We start from the raw sequence: 18,660 nt of genomic DNA, 5'->3' as shown, positions 1-18,660 counted from the left end.
TCATGTGTCCTGTAGAATCTCATTTAAATGAACAAAGTACGTATGTGCATGGAAAGTAACTGGAGTTTGGCCGGGCATGGTGGCTCATACCTGTAATCCCAGCACTTTGGGAGGTAGAGGCAGGCAGATTACCTGAGGTCATGAGTTCAAGACCAGCCTGGTCAACATGGCAAAACCATGTTTCTACTAAAAAAAAAAAAAAAAAAAAAATTAGCTGGGTATAGTGTCAGGCGCTTGTAATCCCAGCTACTCCGGAGGCTGAGGCAGGAGAATTCCTTGAACCTGAGAGGCAGAGGTGGCAGCGTGCTGAGATTGTGCCACCGCACTCCAGCCTGACAAAGCGAGACTCTGTTCCCCACCCCGCAAAAAACATCCTGGAATTGTACACACCTAAATGTTAATACATTATTTTGGGTTTATTTGTTTATTCCTTCATTTACCCAACTAACATTTATTGAGCTAACGGCCCATTTATGTGCCAGGAAGCATACTAAATGCTAGGAACAGAGCAGTAAATACAACCAGGGGATGGGATGATCAGTGATTCTTTTATCAGACTATTTTTGCAAGCAGTTTTAAGTCCACAGCAAAACTGAGAGGAAGGCACAGAGATTTCCCATATACTACCTGCCCCTACACATGCATAGCCTCCCCCATGATCAACATCCCTCATCAGAGGATACATTGTGACAGCTGATGATCTTACAGAGACACATCATCATCATCAAAGATCACCATTTACATTAGGATTCACTCTTGGTGCTGCCCATTGCATGGGTTTTGACAAACGTATAATGATATGGATCCAGCGTTAGAGTGTCATGCAGAGTTTCACCATCCTAAGCATCCTCTGCTGTCTGCTTATTCCTCCCTCCTCCGCTCTCACCCCTGGAAACCACTGATCTTTTTACTGTCACTAGTTTTGCCTTTTTCAAAATGCCATATAGTTGGAGACATACGGTATGTAGCCTTTTCAGATTAATTGCTTTCACTTAGTAATATGCATTTCTGTTTCCTCCATATATTTTCATGGCTTGATAGCTCATTTCTTTTTAGTGCTGAATAATATCCCACTGTCTAGATGAGCCACATTCTGTTTATTCATTCACCCCCTAAAGGACATCTTAGTTGCTTCCAAGTTTTGGCAATTATGTACAAAGCTGCTACAAACATCTGCACGCAGGTTTTCATGAGGACATTTGCTTTCAATCCTTTGGGTAAACACCAAGGAGCACAATTTCTGGGTAGTGTGGTGTATTAGTTCATTTTCGCACTGCTATCAATACCTAAGATTGGATAATCTGTTAATAAAAAGAAAAAAGGTTTAATTGGCTCACAGTTCTGCAGGCTGTTCAGGAATCATAGCGGCTTCTGTTGGGGAGATCTCAGGAAACTTTTACTCACCTTTGCTGGCAAAGGGAGAGCCAGCATTTCACATGGCCAGAGCAAGAGGAAGGGAGGTGCCCAACTGTTTTAAACAATCAGATCTCATGAGAACTCACTATCGCGACAACAGCACCAAAGGGGGATGGTGTTAAACCACAAGAAATTGCCTCCTTGATCCAGTCACCTCTTACCTGGCCCCAGCATTGGGGTTACATTTCAACATGAGATTTGGGTAGGGACACAGATCCAAACCATATCATATGGTAAAACCATGTCCAGTTTTGTAAGAAACTGCCACACTGTCTTCCAACATAGCTGTACTATTTTGCATTCTTACCAACTGATATGGTTTGGCTGTGTGTCCCCACCCAAGTCTCCTCTCCAGTTGTAATCCCCACGTGTCAGGGGAGGGACCAGGTGGGAGGTGATTGGATCATGGTGGCAGTTTACCCCAAGCTGTTCTCGTAATGATCAGTGAATTCTCACGAGATCTGACGGTTTTAAAGTGTGGCACTTCCTCATTCTCCCACATACTCCCTCCTGCTGCCTTGTGAAAAACGTGCTTGCTTTCCCTTCGCCTTCCACCATGATAGTAAGCTTTCTGAGGCCTCCTAGCCACACTTCCTGGTAAGCCTGCAGAACTGTGAGTCAATTAAACCTCTTTCCTTTATAATTACCCAGTCTCAGGTGGTATTCTATTTATTTATTTATTTATCTGAGACAGAGTTTCATTCTGTTGCCCAGGTTAGAGTGCAGTGGCATGATCCCTGCTCACTGCAACCTCCGCCTCCCAGGTTCCAGCAATTCTGCCTCAGCCTCCCAATTAGCTGGGCTCACAGCTAATCTGTAAGCTGAGCTTACACCTGCCATCACGCTCAGCTAATTTTTTGTATTTTTAGTAGAGATGGGGTTTCACTATGTTGGCCAGGCTGGTTTAGAACTCCTGACCTCAAGTGATCTACCTGCCTTGGCCTCCCAGTGTGGTGGGATTACAGGTGTGAGCCACTGTGCCCAGCCTCAGGTGGTATTCTTTATACCAGCAACAAATGACAAACAACTTTTGCTCCACACATCCTCTCCAGAATTTGGTGTTGCCAGTGTTTTGGATTTTGGCTATTCTAACAGTGACATCTCATTAGACTTTAGTTTGCAAGTCTCTAATGACTTATGATGTTGAGCACTTTTTATATGCTTATTTGCCAACTGTGTGTCTCCTTTGGTGAGGTATCTGTTCAGGTCTTTTGCCCATTAAAAAAATTGTGTTGTTTCTTTATTAAATTTTAAGAGTTCTTTGTATATTTTGGATAACAGTCCTTTATCAGACATGTCTTTTGTAAATATTTTCTCCCAGCCTGTGGCTTTTCTTCTCATTCTTATAATGATAGGTGATTTTAAATTTCTTCTTCTTGATTATCTCATTTTAATAATTGTTTTGCAATACGTGTGCATCACTTGATTATTGATTATTAATCTTCTTAAAAAGCATTTAAAAGTTGAGCTCAAAGCATGGAAAGGGAAGCTTTATATGTATGCCATTTAATAATATTTACATTAACCCTGTGAGGCAAACATATACTACTCTCGTGTGTGTGTGTGTGCGCGTGCGCGTATGCGTATGTATGTGTGGGTACATGTGCATGCATGCACAGGTGCAGAAAACCAGAGTCTAGAGAGGAAAATTACCTGGCTCAAAGTCACACAGCTCGGAAGGGCCACTGGTAAATTTGAATGTGGCCCTGTCTGACCCTAGAACTTGCAGCACTCATTTTACACAGGAGCTCACTCACAGAGGAGCCAGGGCTCTGCTGGCCCCTCTGTGGCACAAGCTGCCCCTTCTAGGCCTCTGCGTCCACCACGACCAGCTTGGCATTGTCTTGCCTCTTGCATCTCATCACTTTCTTCTCAGCTCTAACTCCTAGAAATGCTTCCAGATTCTTTGCAGTGACAAGCCCAGCTTCAAATCACTGATGACTGTCTGCAGGATGAAAGGCGAAGCTAGGTGGGGTGGAGGAGAAGCAGACAGGAATGGCCAGCACAAAAAATAGGCCAGGAAGCCCCTCCCCTCCCTGCTTAGGGCAGTTCTCCCTGCTATTTCTGCCAACAGCTGGGCTAGACCGGCCTGCAGCAGGCAAACCTGCTCATCACCTTGCTCATGGCATTGAGCTGAGCTTAATGTGCCTCACCTGAGACCTCAGCTGCGCTAGCCAGATATTGTGACTTAGCAGACAATGTTCTCCTCGCTTGACACCTCTGTAAAGCCCTAGCCCAGGGCCTGGTCCCTAGCAGCCCCTGAATGCATGTCAGATGCAGGACACCCGGTGATTGACTGGCCTCACAGATGCTTCCTCACCTCCTTCCATGGGTGCCACGTTATTACGCTGCATCGTTGCTTTCTTGTTGCCACCCTTTCATTCATTCATTGAACAGAAACGTATGGAGCACCTGCTATATGCCAGGCACAATTCTAGCCTCCGAAGGTTCAGTGGTGAACAAGAAAGTCCAAAACATTCCTTCTCTTGTGGAACTTAGTTTCCAATGGAAGAAGATAGCCTTTAAGCAGAATTAAATTCGTATCTTACATAAAGCCGCATTTGAAACCCTGATCAGTGCCACAAAGGAAGAGAAATGGGAGAGAAGAACAGGGCATGAGGTGTGTGGGAGGTTTGCAATTTTAAATAAGTAATTTCTTTAAATAAGTATTTTTTTATACTGTTACCCAATAAAGCTGCTTTCAAGCCTTCTTCAAAGTTAATCGTATGTCAGTTTTTTACAAGCAGAATCACCTGACACTTTTTATTTGTTTTCCCTTTAGGGTTTTGTCCGTCTCTTAAAGCAAGTGTTCACAGAGTCATGACCAGATGGAAGATGCAGGCGGAAGCATCTTCCCTGTCACCGTTGGTATGTCTGGTTGAAACCTGCGACAAGGTATGTTTGGTGTCCTTGGTTGGCTGGGAAGCTACAGCTGTGGCTTGGAGTTAAATAGGGGGCCTCAGGCCACCAAGGGCAGAGCCATGTGGAAACCCTGTGCCCTGGAGCCTCCCGTCTGCAGTCTCTGTGTCCTCCTGTTGGGTCACCAGCCCTGGGCAGCAGCCTGTGGCACCACAGGGGACTCCTCCCACAGACCCCACCTGCTCCTCATCGTGCTCCTTTGCCTCCACAACGTTCTGCATGGGCCTTCTTGTTCCTCCACCTGGCAGTGCAGCTGCCGCCTGAGAATTCCAGGCTGTGTCCCTTCCCCTTCTTGTGCCAGGGCAGCATCTTTGCACAGCCTGGCTTTGCAACCAAGTCCTCTAACTAGTCATTCTGTTTTTCCCTCTCTGTGACTAGTGCCTGGCTATTAAGCGGCCTCCTACTGCACGCCCCCGTCCTGAGCTCACCCCAGCTGTCCCTCCCCAGGCCTCAGCAGAGCCCTCTCCTAAAGCTCCCACGGTCCCAGCTCAACACCTCCCAGTGGTTCCCAGTGCTCAGAGACTCAGGCATCACCCAAGGCGCTCAGTGACAGGAGCGTTGCTGACTCTGCACGCCCCACACACCACTCAAAGGCCACTCACATAGTAACAAAGGTCAGAGTCCAGTCCCAGACCCTCAAATGCAAACCCCAGCTCTGCTGATTTCTAACCAGGAAGCAGTGGGCAAGGAATTCAGCTTGTCTGTGTCCCCTCATCTTAGAACTTTAACACTGGTGTCCTTTTCCCTTAGGGAAGTGGATGGAATCATTGAGGTAATCTAGGCACAGCACTGGGGGGTGGACCTGCCATGTAAGCACTTGCGACTGTGACTGAAGCACAAAGTGGAAAGGGATTTGGCAGACAGTCAGGGTGGCCAGGTTCCCTGGCGTTGCCACTTCCTGGCTGTGTGTTCTTGGGCAAGTCTCTTGACCTCTCTGAAGTTCAGGTTCTTCTGGAAAGTGGAGATGTGGATCTTGGTGAGTTTTGAGAATCGAAAGAGCAGATGGAGGCTATAAACTGCTCTGCAAGTGCTAAAGCATGGTGCAAATGATGCTGTGTGTCTTGAAATATATCCGCTGTAGACAGTATTGATATGTTACATTTAAATTAAAATTAAATCAAATGAGATACTCAGTTTCTTTGTCACATGTCAAGTGCCCCATAGCCACATGTGGCCTGTGACCATCACATTGAAAGAGCACACTCAGCACTACTCATTCATTCACCGCACATTCCTAGGACAGGGGGTCCGTCCCAGCGTCAGCCACAGTGTCCTGGGGACACAGAGAGCCACCGTGCTGTCCTAGGACAACATTATGCCGCTCTGTCTCCCCCACCAGTCACCTCCCTTCCCTGTGCCTCAGTCTTCCCTCCCCTTCTGTAAATGGGCAAAAGGGGATAGAGTTTGTCAATAATCTCATTCAGCATGGCTCATGAGAGAGAAATCGCACAGTCTTTGGAGTTAGGCTGAGCTAGGTTTGAATCTCGGTTCCTTGCATAAGTCACAAACCATCTCTGAGTCTCGGTTTCCCCACTTGGCCTGGCAGGATTGCAGAGAGGATTGCAGGAGGTAGCTTTTGTGGCACCATCAGCACAGCAAACCACCAGTCCTGCATTTAATGCCTGTAGAGCGAGGTGAGGGTTGAATGGAGGCAGGAGGAACATGTGAGGTCCCCACAAAGAAGAGGAGAGAGATTGGGAGGGAGAAGCAGCGGCGGCTGGCTGGCTGCTGCAGGGGTGCACGTGGCAGGTGGCACGTTCCCTCCACCCACTGGGCTCTGCATCTGGCAAAAGGCGGGGCACAGCTGGGACAGCTTAGCTCACATGTTGCTGAGTCACCTCTGGGCCTTGAGGGATTCCTGGGAGGGGCATGAGGCGCTGCACGTCTCCATGTGGGAGGGAGATGGGAAGTGGCTTCCAGCCTCAGCCCTCCCTTGCCTTCAGCCTTCCCACTGCCCTCCTCTTCTCCAGCCTGGAGCAGCGGCCTTGGGATTGTGCCAGGCACTGACAAGCACCCATGGCCTGGATAAGCCCCAGCAGGGAAAAGACCTTGGTTTCCCAGGCCCCAGCAAAAGGCCCACTTGGGGTTTAGGAGTTGAACCCAGACCCTGCCCCAGCCCTCCTGGAGCCCAGGTCAGTGGAGGAGATAAGCCTATAATTCTACCCCAAGGTGCATGGATGTTAGGTGCCAGGCCCTGCCACCAGCAACAGTAACCCTGGGTGGGACTCTTTGCTCTCTGAGCCACAGCTTGCAGGTCTGAAAACTGGATATGAACACCTGCTCTGCCCAGTCTCTTCTGGACCTGAGAACGTGTGCTGTACAGATGGCAGGGCCTCTGTGAAGTCAGAAGCTGAGGCTCAGAGGAGGCTGATGGCTGCAGTGGGCCAGCCTGGAGCAGGGAGGGCACAGATTCTCACTGGGGAGAAGCCTGGCTTTGCCATTCAGAGGATTTGGACGCTGGAGGACTTGGGACCTCATTTAATACCCCCGGCTTAGTTTGCTTCTCCCTCTTAAGCCAAAGTGTGTGCTGAAGGTGAGAAGAGAGGATGGCTGGGAGCAGCACGGGCTTCCTGGGGGCCCAGGTGATCTGGCTTCCCCCTTACATGGCAGGTGCCTGGGTAATCTATGGAGTCATATGGTTTCGTACCTGGCTACTGTGTGTCTCCCATCTGGACCGTCAGCTGCCTGAGGGCAGGGGCCTTGAGGCCCCATTTGCAGCTGTATCCCCAATTCCTGAGCCCTCAGGAAATGTTTGTTGAATGAATAAAAGGGAGTGAATGGCAAAAGGCAGGCTGAGAGTAGGTACGACCGCACCTCGCTGCCCCAGGAGGTCTTGCGTTTCCACAGGGGTAGTAACAAGGGTTGCTGTGAGACCTCAGCTGGGCACCAGATCCCAAGGAGGTGGGTGAGAGCAGAAGGTGAGTGACAGCAGAAGGTGAGTGACAGCAGGCGAGTGACAGCAGAGATGAGTGAGGGAGTGGAAGTTTCCAGCAGCCCAAAAGCACTGAAAAAGAGAAGAGACTCATATTTTCTCCCCAGGAGGCCCCAAAGAGTAACTGTGACGTCAGGTGGGGGCAGTGCTGGTGAGGGACCCCCACCCCTGACTGCAGAGCAGGACACTGGGCCAGCTCAAAGCAGTCAGAGCTGAGGAAGGGCACGGCAGACAGGCTTGGGTCTGGCTACATGACTCCGCCTGTGCTCTGCACCTCACCACATGGGCCTTGGTTTCCTCCTCTGTCAAATGAGTGAAGATTGAGATGAATGAATATTATTAGGGCATAGAGAAGACAGCTAATTGGGTTCAAATGGCAGAGTTTTGGTGCCATGAATTATCCTTGTTATTGCTGTTTAATTGAGGAATGACTCACCCAGAGAGAAAAATGCAGTGTGTACATCTTAAGTGGACATGTGAGAATTTTTTAGATATGTATACATCATGAAGCCACCACTGAAGTCAAGACAGAGAACGTTCCCCAGCTTCGCAGACTCCTGATGCCCCTTCCTGGTCAATATACAGCCCTTCTCTGAGAAGCAGCCCCAACCTGTCTTTCCATGAGCTTGTTTTGCCTGATCTTGAACTTCCTACGAAAGGAATCCCGCAATGCCTGTGTGTCTCTTGTGTCTTCTGCCTTCTTTTCCACCAGCCCATCTCCCACACCCTCTTTCTTTGGTAAAGGGGCTTTGTTTGCCTTTGGGTCCTGCCCCTCCTTCACACTCAGTCCATCTAGTTTGGGGGACTCTCTATGTCCCCCAGCCCCATCTCCAGAGATGCACATGTGAACCAGCCTGGTGCATGAGCTTCCCATAGCTACAGTAAAAAATTGCCACAAAATTAGCAGCTTACTATACCACCTGTGTATTTTCTTTTCTTTTCTTTTCTTTTTTTTTTTTTTTTTTCAAGATGAGTTTTACTCTGTCACCCAGGCTGGAGTGCAGTGGCATGATCTCAGCTCACTGCAACCTCCGCCTCCCGGGCTCAAGTGATTCTCCTGTCTCAGCCTCCCGAGTAGCTGGGACTACAGGTGTGCCAACAGTGTATTTTCTTACAGCTCCAGACCTCAGAAGTTTGAAATGGGTTTTGCTGGATCAAGAGGTGTCAGCAAGGCCAAACTCCCTCTTGGAAGTTCTAGGAGAGAATCATTTATTCGCCCTTCCCAGCTTCTAGAGGCTGCTCACATTCCTTGCTAGAGCCATTTCCTCCATCTTCAAACCATGGCTCCAATTATGCTTCCAAAGCCACCTCTTCTTTCTCAACTTCCCCTGATAAGGACTATTGTGATTATACCAGGGCCACCCAGACAGCTGGGGAGAACATCCCCATCTCAGGATCTTCAGTTTAAATCTATCTGTAAAGACTCTTTTGCCATAGAAGGTAACGCATTCCCAGGTTTCAGGGATTAGGATGTGGACATAGGGGAAGGGGATGGTGTGTAGACATTATTCAGCCAATGAGTGCATCTGGCCATTGGGAACATTCCATCCCCCGGTCATCGTGACTGACTCTAACTGGAACATGACCCAAACCAGTCCAGTGAGAGCTGCCCCAAGGGCTTTTGCTGAAACTCTATAGTAAGTGGTAAATGGGTAGGGTACAAGCCTGAAGCTGCTGTAGGACCAAACCTTAATTATTGCTTGGGAAGTTTGCCTGACATTGAAGACAACATAAAAGAGAGTAGAGCCATGGCCCGTAGACATGGCTACATGCATGAGCACATGTGTGCACACACAGGCACACACATGCACATGCACACACACACACATGCACGTGCGCACGTGCACCACACACACATGCTATTCTAATGACAATGTCTAAATATCTGAATCCAGCCCTGCCTGAAACTCGCAGCCCTTCAGAATTTGGGGCCACATGAGCCAGAGTATTTTCCTTGTGTCTTAAGTCCATTTGAGTTGAGTTTCTGACATTTGCAATAGAAAGAGACCTTAGAAACACATACCTATGATTCTTTTCCCCCAAGCCTCTGGAATTCAAAATGAGAACTTCTCAGACTGTGGCACTAGCCACATCATCTCTGGTGCTCAGAACTTTCTGCCATGCAGTTTTAGGCTCCCTGGTTTGTGGATTTCTCCTCCACACTCCCCACTGCCAGAGCTCCTCCCTGCTCCACAGGTCACCGGATCACCCAACAAATCCCATCCGTTGGGCAAGTCCTGGCAAAAGGAGCTGCACGTCCCAGGCTGCATCCACACACCTCTGAGCTGTCAGCATGCTGCTGCAGGAAGAGAGCTACCATTGTCCTAACACCCTCCCACCTTGTGCCCCAAACTCTGCTTCCATCATTTCATTTAATCCTGGTAAGGATCCCTCTGGCTTGGGAATTACTAGTCCTGTTTCAGGGTGGAAGAAATAGGGGCTCAAAGGCCCTACTAGCCTGCTCACAGTCACACAGCCAGCTGGTGCCAAAGCCAGCCTCAGAATCTGATCTGGCCCACAGCTGGGCTCCCCATCACGTGTGGTACCAGATCCTAGGCAGGTGCAGGTTTCCACCAGTAAAGAGCCTGCTGGAAATAGCTTCTCCATGGCTGACCTGCATCAGCCACACAGGAGCCTCTCTGTGGGCCTGGAACAGGGGCACCTAGAAACAAGGCCCTGGGAAGCCAGAGCTGAGCTGGAGAAAGAGCTGCCCAGGAAGGCACATTTGAACCGCAGTCAACCCTGTTTTCACTGTGCATTTTATACACATTAAGCTTCCTCCTTCCTTTCTGCTCTTCTTCTTCCTTCTGCCCTTTCTCCTCTCTCCCTCTTCCTCCTCTTCCTTTCTCTCTTTTCCTCCTTCCTCCTCCTCCTTCTTCCTCTTCTCTTCTCTCCTCCCTCTCCCCAGCTTTCCCAGGTTATGGAAATCCCCTGCCCCCTCCCTCAGCATGTTCCCCTCCTGCCTATGCCCCCAACCTGTGGTTTGGAAACTGTCAGCCTCAACCTAGTTGTGGCTAGGAAAAGTCTGGCTAATAGAAAGAGAAGTGGTTTTTTAAATGTTTTGAAGTGAGGACAGACCGCTAGGGAGATGAGGCAGAGACCTAAATGACTGTGACCCAGGGCAGAGCGCGATAAGGTCCGGGAGATAACAGACTTGCCTCTCAAGCCAAGGTCTTGGACTTTGGGCAGCTCCAGGTCAGGGGAATGGAATGGAGACATAAACAGGTAATCAACGGTAGTTTTCCAAAAGGCCGTAATAGAGCCATGTGCAAGGTCTGCGGGAGCTAAGGGGAAACCTAAAACTCTGCCAGGGCCCACGGGAAGCCCTCTCAGAGAGGGTCCTGTGAACTGGGGCCTGCAGGAAATGCTGGAGCTTGAACAGCCAGGAAGGACACTCCAGGAGCAGCAGCTTGGGATGCACGAATGTGTCTAGAAATGGCCCAGGCACCACGTCTGTGGAATCGAGAGGCTTGGACTTCATACTTTTTGCAGCTCCATACTTTCTGGGTGGCCCTGGACACACTACCTCTGTGTCCATACAATTGGGGAGGATAATAGCCCCCTCAAAGCTACTGCTATAATAAGGGCATGGGGGCTGAGTGTGAGACGTGCGTGCATGCAGGTGAATGTGTGGCCACAAAGGTGTCTACATTTTCAATGGGACCAGCTGTCTCCCTGCAAAGGAGCGAGTTGCTAATACCAGGGCCTCCTGGGCCATGGGATGCCAGCAGAGATACCCTATAATGTCAGAATTTTCCAGAGCTCTCAGACCTCTTCATGTCTGAAGGAATGACGACAGCTAGCATTTATTGAGCACTTCCAGTATATGAGGAACTTTGTGTGCCTTATCTCTGACCCTCACAGTAACTGAATTCTCACTTTGTAGGTGAGGCACAGAGACAAGCTATGTTTCCCAGGTTGCACAGCTGGCGAGAGACAGAACTGGGAATGGAAGCCAGCCCCGTCTTTGCCTGGCACCCAGGGGCACTCAGCGAATGTTTACAGACTGATTGGCAGTGAATAAACAAGGAGATAGACACAGAATTCAGGCATTAGACCTTATGAGGTTGGAGACTGGAGGTTGACTGGTCTCGATTCTCCCTGACCATCTCTATCTTTCCACGGTCGATCCTTGATTACCTTTAGCGATAGGAGACTCAGTCTGGAAACCTGACTACCAGGCCTGGTGGGACCTGAGGGACCTTGAGGAAGGCCCCTTTCCTTTCCCATCTGAGGCATTGTGGTGTAGATCACTCCAGTTATCCGGCCCTGCCCTGTTGGAATCCGGGTGTGAGCAAACATGTTATTGTGGGCAGGGTACCTGTGGTCGAGGTTATCAAGTCAGCAGCCTGCTTTGGCCGTGGAAAGTGGGTCATGGGAGGAAGGAGAAAGTGCCTTTTGTTATCTTGCAGGTAGGGTGGAGCAGGGAGGGGAGGGTGCAAAGTGCTGAGAGGCGGGTGCAGGGCACTCATGTGCAGTCTGAGGGGCACGCAGAGGGGCCTCCGCTGGGTGCTCAGGTGGCCAAAGGCTTGGGGTTGGGGGATGGTTCAGGGAAAGCTGCCCCTGTCTCTGCCTGGCATGGAAACTTCTATAAGCTCCCTGCTATAGACAGGATGCCAACTTCCTCGCCTCTCTTCCTCCCCTTCTGCCCCTTCCCTTCTTACTTTCTCACTCTGGCAAAACCGAAATTCTGTGCCTCTTTACCCCCCACACCACAGGCACGGGGCTTCCTGTTCCCACTCCAGCTGTTGGGCTGCCTGGGACACGTCCTGTCCCCTTCTGCCCTGGTTAGTCCTCCTCTGCCTGCCACTTCCTCCAGGAAGGAACCCGGGCCTCCTCTGAGCCTCCCCATCCCCTTGGGCCTCTGTCTGTCAGAAATTTGGCTCCCTGCAACTGAACTGATGTGTGTGTGATGTCTCCCTCCCTGTGGGCTGCATCTCTCTTACTAGGGGTGGGGCTGGGCTGCCACAGTTCTCTCTGAATGACCAGTCCCTAGGCCAGTGCTCGGGAACCACTGCCAAAGTAACCCATGGACACAGAGAGCAGGGGGCCTCCACGGCTCCCACTGGGGAAGTGGTCCCTTCGCCACAGGGACCAAGACATGCGTGTCCAAGAACCACGGAGTCTCCTTGCAGACTGTGGATCTGGCCTCAGCTGGCACATACGGCATGAGAAGAAAACCAGCAGGGGAATCACAAGTTCAGGGAGCCTGTGCCAGTTTCCTGGGCTTTCCTGGCAGTGCTGTGTTTCTTGTTTAAGGTTAGAGTTTAAGGCCCAACAGCTGTGAAGTGGGAGGAAGTTGAAACCAGCTTGGCAGAGGAGATTCTACATTGCCATGGGGCAGGGGGAAGCCTCATGATGGGGACCCCTTGGACTCAACCCCTGCACATTTGCCTGTGGCTGCTGGGCAGAATGGGACCCAGGAGACATTGCTGAACATATGGCATCAAGGAAGTTGTGCTTTATGCTGCAGTTAAATTATAACTGGTTATATCGAAGTCTTGTATAATCAAAATTACCCTTGGGAAGCTTGTAAGTTGCCCATGCCACACAGTTGGGGGAAACCACACCGTGCAGGGATTGCCCATGTCTGTTCTTATTGCCTCATGACTACCTCTCTGGTCCAAGTTGTCTTCTTCCCAAGCCTGGGGTACTGCAGTCACCTCATATTTTGAGTCTTCCTGCCTCTTCCCTTTTGTCTATTTCCTGGTTGTAGCATGGAAATTACCATATACCAGGATTCCTTTTCATCCTGCACAAACTGGGCCAGCTGGTCACTCTACACCACATCTTCTCAGGTTTAAAACCAAGTCCTTTCATAGCCCCTACGACCCCATATGCACCGATGCCATCAATGCCCCATGGCCAACCTAGACTCTCTCCAACCTCATATCCACACCTTTGGCCTCACATCTTCTGCTCCAGCCCCACTGGACTCCGTGCTGGTCCTCAGTTATGCCAAGTATGTTTCTGACTCAGGGCCTTTTGCACCTGCTATTCCCTTTGCCAAGAATTTTGTTATTTTTTGAGATGGAGTCTCGCTCTGTTGCCCAGGCTGGAGTGCAGTGGTGCAATCTTGGCTCACTGCAACCTCTGCCTGCTGGGTTCAAGCGATTCTCCTGCCTCAGCCCCCCACATAGTTGGGACTACAGGTGCATACCACCACACCCAGCTAATTTTTTTGTTGTTGTTGTATTTGTTTAGTAGAGATGGGGTTTCACCATGTTGGCCAGGCTGGTCTTGAAATCCTGACCTCAAGTGATCTGCCCGCTTTAGCCTCCCAAAATGCTGGGATTACAGGCCTGAGCCACCATGCCCAGCCTGCCTAGAATTATTTCCTCCCACATATCCATATTGCTGTCTCCCTTATTTTTTTCTGGCCTTGCCTTATGTGCACCTTTATCAGTGAGGCCTCTCCTATATAAAAGAGTCCCCCTCCCTGTGAAGGGTAGTTTCCAATAGTGGCTGCCTCAAGCACCTTCCCTCCTTGTATGTGCATGCCACTCCTTATAGCAAAAGACAGCAAGGTTTTTCCCACCCTTTGACTCTGGGCTGGATTTTGACTCCATCCACCAGTACACATGGTGGAAATAACACTGTACCTGCCCATGTCTCATATTGAGAGCTTTCCCTTCCTCCCTCTTGAAATCCAGCTTCCATGTAAGAAATCTGCCACTCCTGAGACCACCATGCTATGAGGAAGCCTCAGCAAGCCTGGTGGAGAAGCCACTTGAAAAGGGATGCCCAAGAACCCCTAACTGTTCTAGCCATCTCAGGTTAGGTGCCAGACAAGTGAGAGGACATGCCCACTCAGTTGGTGCAGCACCAGCAGGCTCCACATGGAGCAGAAGAACCACTCAGCTGAGCCCAGCCCAGATGACAGAATTGCAGAAAATGATAAATTATTGTTGTTTTAAATTATTACATTTGGGGTTTGTTATGTGGCAATTGATCACTGAAACCTCCCTTCAACCTGAGTCACCAGATCTCCCTTAGTCTGCTTTATTTTTCTTCTAACTAACTTCCAACTAACAAGCTGTTTAGTTCCTTCTTTATTCCTTGTGTTTCTCGGCTCCCCCTGTTAGAATGTGTGCTCCCTAAGGACAGGGTCTTTGCCACTTTGTTCTGCCTATACCACGGCCTGGCTCATGCTTGATGTTCAACACATATTTACTGAAGAAGTGTTCAATGGCTCTGCACAGTTATACACAATACATAGCAAAAATGGTTTATGCCACATTTTATCAAAATATGCTTGGCTAAATCCTGGAGTGGCACTGGTGTTGTGAAAGGTCCCACACCATGTGAGCACTTGGGAACTGAGGGAACAGGCTCTCGTCTCTGTTTCACACCCACTGGGGGTACACTCTCATGGAGGGAAGGAAGAGCAAGCAAAACCACCCACATAATTCAAGTGGCAAGTGTGGATTATTTTCTCTTATTTTCTTCTATAGAGCAGGTACTGTTTAGGTTATTTTAATGTATGTACAATGTGTCTTCATTCTACATATGCAGATGAAAATATAGATAAGAACTTTATATGCCCAGGTATTGTACCCATCCAGCCTTCTTCCTTGGAGATTTCCTTTACTCCCAGCTTCCCTGGGTTCTTCAGTGGTAATTGTCTTCCAGGCCTGCTGGGAGGGCCAAGCTTGATGTTGATGAAAGAACTGGAGCTCCCCAATCACATGCATCACCCGGCAGCTTGTTAAAAACGCAGCTGCCCAGGTCCCACACCCTAAACATTCTGGTTTTGTATTTCTGGGGTGGAGCCTGGGAATCTGAATTTTGGACATATTCTAGGTGGTATTTCAGAGCAGTAGACTTTCGGGGGATGGGTATTCTCTCATGAATTCTAACTGTGCTTGGCGATGCTTTCATTCATTTTCTAGAGCTGCTGTAACAAACTACTACAAACTGTGTGGCTTAAAACTGCAGAAATGTATTCTCTCACAGTTCTGGAGGCTAGAAGTTTAGAAATCAATTTCACTGTGCCAAAATCAAGGTGGCTTCAGGGCTGTGCTCCCTGCAGAGGGTCTAGGGCAGAATCTGTTCCTGGCCTCTTGCAGCTTCTTGTGGCTGCTGGCACTCTACGGTATGTGGCCGCAGCACTCTGATCCCTGTATCTGTGGCCACATCGTCTTTTCTTCTCTGCCAAATTCCCTTTGCATTATAAGGACACTTGTGATGACAATTAGGGCACACTTGAATAATCCAGAATGATCTGTCCATCACAAAGTTCTTAGCTTGGCCACATCTGCAAAATCTCTTTTGCCATATAAAGCATCATTTACATGTTTAAGGGCTTAAGACCCAGATTATCTTTTGGGGCCATTACTTGGCTTAATACAACTCTTTTCCCCATTCCTCAGGAAGAACGATGGCTCAGAGAAGCTAAGTGACTTTCCCAAGGCCACACAGCTATACAGAGACCCAGTTTGAATTCACCTTCATCTACACCACAATCAATTCAAATGTGACTGAATTTATAACCCCAAGGTATTTTTGTGCAAGATTTCAAAGATCATGCAAGCTGTATATAGTGATGGGATAATTCACAGTAAAGGCTGATCGAGATCATGCATTATCAGGAAATAAAAGATATTTTCATTTTCAATAAAAGAATATGGACACCAAAAGTAATTACCCACCCACCCTCAAAAACAAAAATCATCATCATTACAAAGGGACTAATGCTTCCTACACTTGGACGAAGTGAAGGATCATATTCAGACCAGTGTGCATGTAACTGACTCTTGAGAAAGAGGTGCCTATCTCCAGGGTTCACATTTCACCCAATTCTTGCAGGGCCATGTGAAGTTACAGCTAATTTCGGTAATCACCCCATCTTAATAGCATGTTCTACAATCTTGGGCAGTGACTCAGAGAAGCAGCCAAAAATAAATAAATAAATAAATAAATAAATAAATGATAAAAAGAGAAAGAGAAAAATGCAGAAGGCTTATATACTAGCACCACTGCCCACCCCAATCAGCTCTACCTTCAAGAAAGTAAAAAAAGGTGAAATAGCCCCCTCCGTAATACTGAAGGAGGCTAAGGATTTCTGTGCCCACTTAAGACCATCTATGGTTTTCATTTTAACTTGATTTTGTCTACATAAAAATGCTGGGGGACAGATGTGTTGGTGGCATGCATGGTTTTCTGAGCCTGGCAGTCTCCAGGGCACTTGGTAGCTAACTTGAGCATGTATCTTCTATGTTCCAGAACCTACTATAATATCTCACAAAAGCTACAATGTTTTTAGCTACAAGAAACAGCATATAAATACAACAACCAGACTAAATGATGAAGGGGATTTGTTGATGTAAGATCTGAAAATTTTGGCAGTTAGAAAGGGCTTCAGGAAAGGCTTGATTCAGCATCTCCATGGCTATCATCAAGGCCCAGTTTCTTCCATGTCTCCATCGTTCCCTCCACTGTGTTGGCTTCATCCACAGGCTCATTCCCTTCTGATCACAAAGTGGCTGCCAGCAGCAGTCTGGGCTGCATTCTTCATCTTTCACATCCAGTGCGGATGAAGCATCATCATCATCTGAGGTAATACCCAAGGTTCGTTCCCTCATGCCAAGGAAATCAAGGATGTGGACGCACAAGAAGTGAGGTTAAGAGCAGATATTTAATAGGTGAAAGAAAGAGAAAAGCTCTCTCTACTGCAGAGAGTGGGGCTCCCGAGTGGGTCTTCCAGTCTGTGGCAAACTGCAGGAGGTTTTACAGATGAACTTGAGGAGGTGGTGTCTGATTTACATAGGACACAAAGGATTGGTTGTACCAGGCAGGCTATTTGCATAGCAAGGGAAGAACTGGTTTGGACTAGGTGTGCCATTTGCATAGCCTGTGAAGAAGCTGGCCGCCCCACCCTAATCTTTTATTATGCAGATGGTTTCTCTACCTGGCTGATGCCATGTTGCCTGCTTCTTCACTGTGCACGTGGAGCCTGAGGAGAATGTTTCAAGGAAGAGGGAACAAGCAAGTCAGCATCTGGAGGAACAGGGATGTGAATAGGGATGCAGGGAATCGAAGAATGATTCTGTCTTATCCCAATAAAGGGTCATTTGGGGTATTAACCTATAAACACAGACAATTAAATGGATGCATATACATACATAAATAAATACAGAAAACCCACCTATATAATTAAGGGCAGACCCCCTTTGTAGAAGGAAGTTAAATTATAGCCCCAGATAACCACCTGGAATATCTTTTCTCCTCCCCACTTCTTTTTGACATTGCTGTTTAAACCTGTCTTCCTTCCCCTCCCCCTACAGAGAAACTTGTTGTGGAGTGAATCTTCACAGGACAGTTGGTGATCAATTATCAAAGAGTTGACACCGAGGGCCAGTAGGACGGAGGCTCCATTTCAGAGGCAGTGTGGCAAGCACTTGTGGGTGCTAAGTGTTTATATCAGGCTCAGTTTTTGTACACCCAGTACTCAACGTTTCAGTGCATACCTTTGCACACCTCCTGTTCACTATGGCACGTCTTTCAGCTCACTGACCAATAGCAGAAACCTAATACTTTAAGGGAGAAGAAGAACTAAACCTGGACAATGAGTGGGGACTTTACAAAATTCCTGATGTTTCAACCCTACCACAAACAAATTAAATTGGTTTTTCTGGCAAAAAGGCTGGAACATCAGTATTAAGAGCCTCCCCATCTTCATCCTCACCCCTCCTGTGATTCTGCTGAAAAGTTAGAATTGAGAATAATGGATCTAATTCTAGAAGGTTTGCAGAGAATTTTGATGGGGTAAAAGAATTGTCCACAAGGAAATATCTGTATCTCTTCAATAAACAAAGGAGGGAGGCAAGATGATGGAGTAGGACTCCTTACAGAGAATGGCTACACAAAACTTAATCTAAAAGAACGAAGTAAAAGAGAATAGATTGCATTCATTAAATGGCTGGGTTTTAGCTGAATACAAGACTGCCAAGAATAAAGATCACACATCCCAACCTCCATTGCAGCCATCTAAGGCCATGGGATGGTTTTGGTCTGTGGTTTGTGAGCAGAAGCGAGGTGCACAGTTTCCAGGGTGAACCCTAAAAGGGAAAGGATGTCCTCTTCACACTCCTTTCCTGTTTCTCTCCTCACAGAGGCAGCACTGTGTTGCATGGCTCCAGAGAGCCCCACTCTCCTTGTGTTCCATGCAACATGCCCACGAGTTACGCATTGGGGCACCTGGCTGCAAATCATTGCCAACCCCGTGAATGAAGCAACACCATAGGGAAGGTGGAGAACTACAGAGGAAGGAGCCAGGGCCCCGACGAAACAAACATTTCTCCCAGAAATTTCCCAAGCCCAGACCGTTGCATGAAAAGAGAAATAAAATACTCTTTTGTTTCCATCACATTGTTTTCGGTCTCAGTTGGAGC

The 18,660-nt window shown here is 48.3% G+C and overlaps 1 long non-coding RNA gene across 1 annotated transcript; it reads left to right on the top strand.

Moving 5' to 3' along the window:
* Window positions 1-4,213: 4,213 nt before the first annotated feature.
* Window positions 4,214-18,632, top strand: LOC117079257. Its single transcript, XR_004435338.1, has 3 exons — window positions 4,214-4,311; window positions 16,726-16,825; window positions 18,382-18,632. It is a non-coding gene; the product is annotated as an uncharacterized LOC117079257 (long non-coding RNA).
* The last annotated feature ends 28 nt before the right edge of the window (window positions 18,633-18,660 follow it).

This window comes from Trachypithecus francoisi, unplaced genomic scaffold, assembly GCF_009764315.1.
Source record: "Trachypithecus francoisi isolate TF-2019V2 unplaced genomic scaffold, Tfra_2.0 Lachesis_group7, whole genome shotgun sequence".
Taxonomy (NCBI): domain Eukaryota; kingdom Metazoa; phylum Chordata; class Mammalia; order Primates; family Cercopithecidae; genus Trachypithecus; species Trachypithecus francoisi.
The sequence above is the reverse complement of the archived record's forward strand: the minus strand, read 5'-3'. Positions and strand labels throughout refer to the sequence as shown.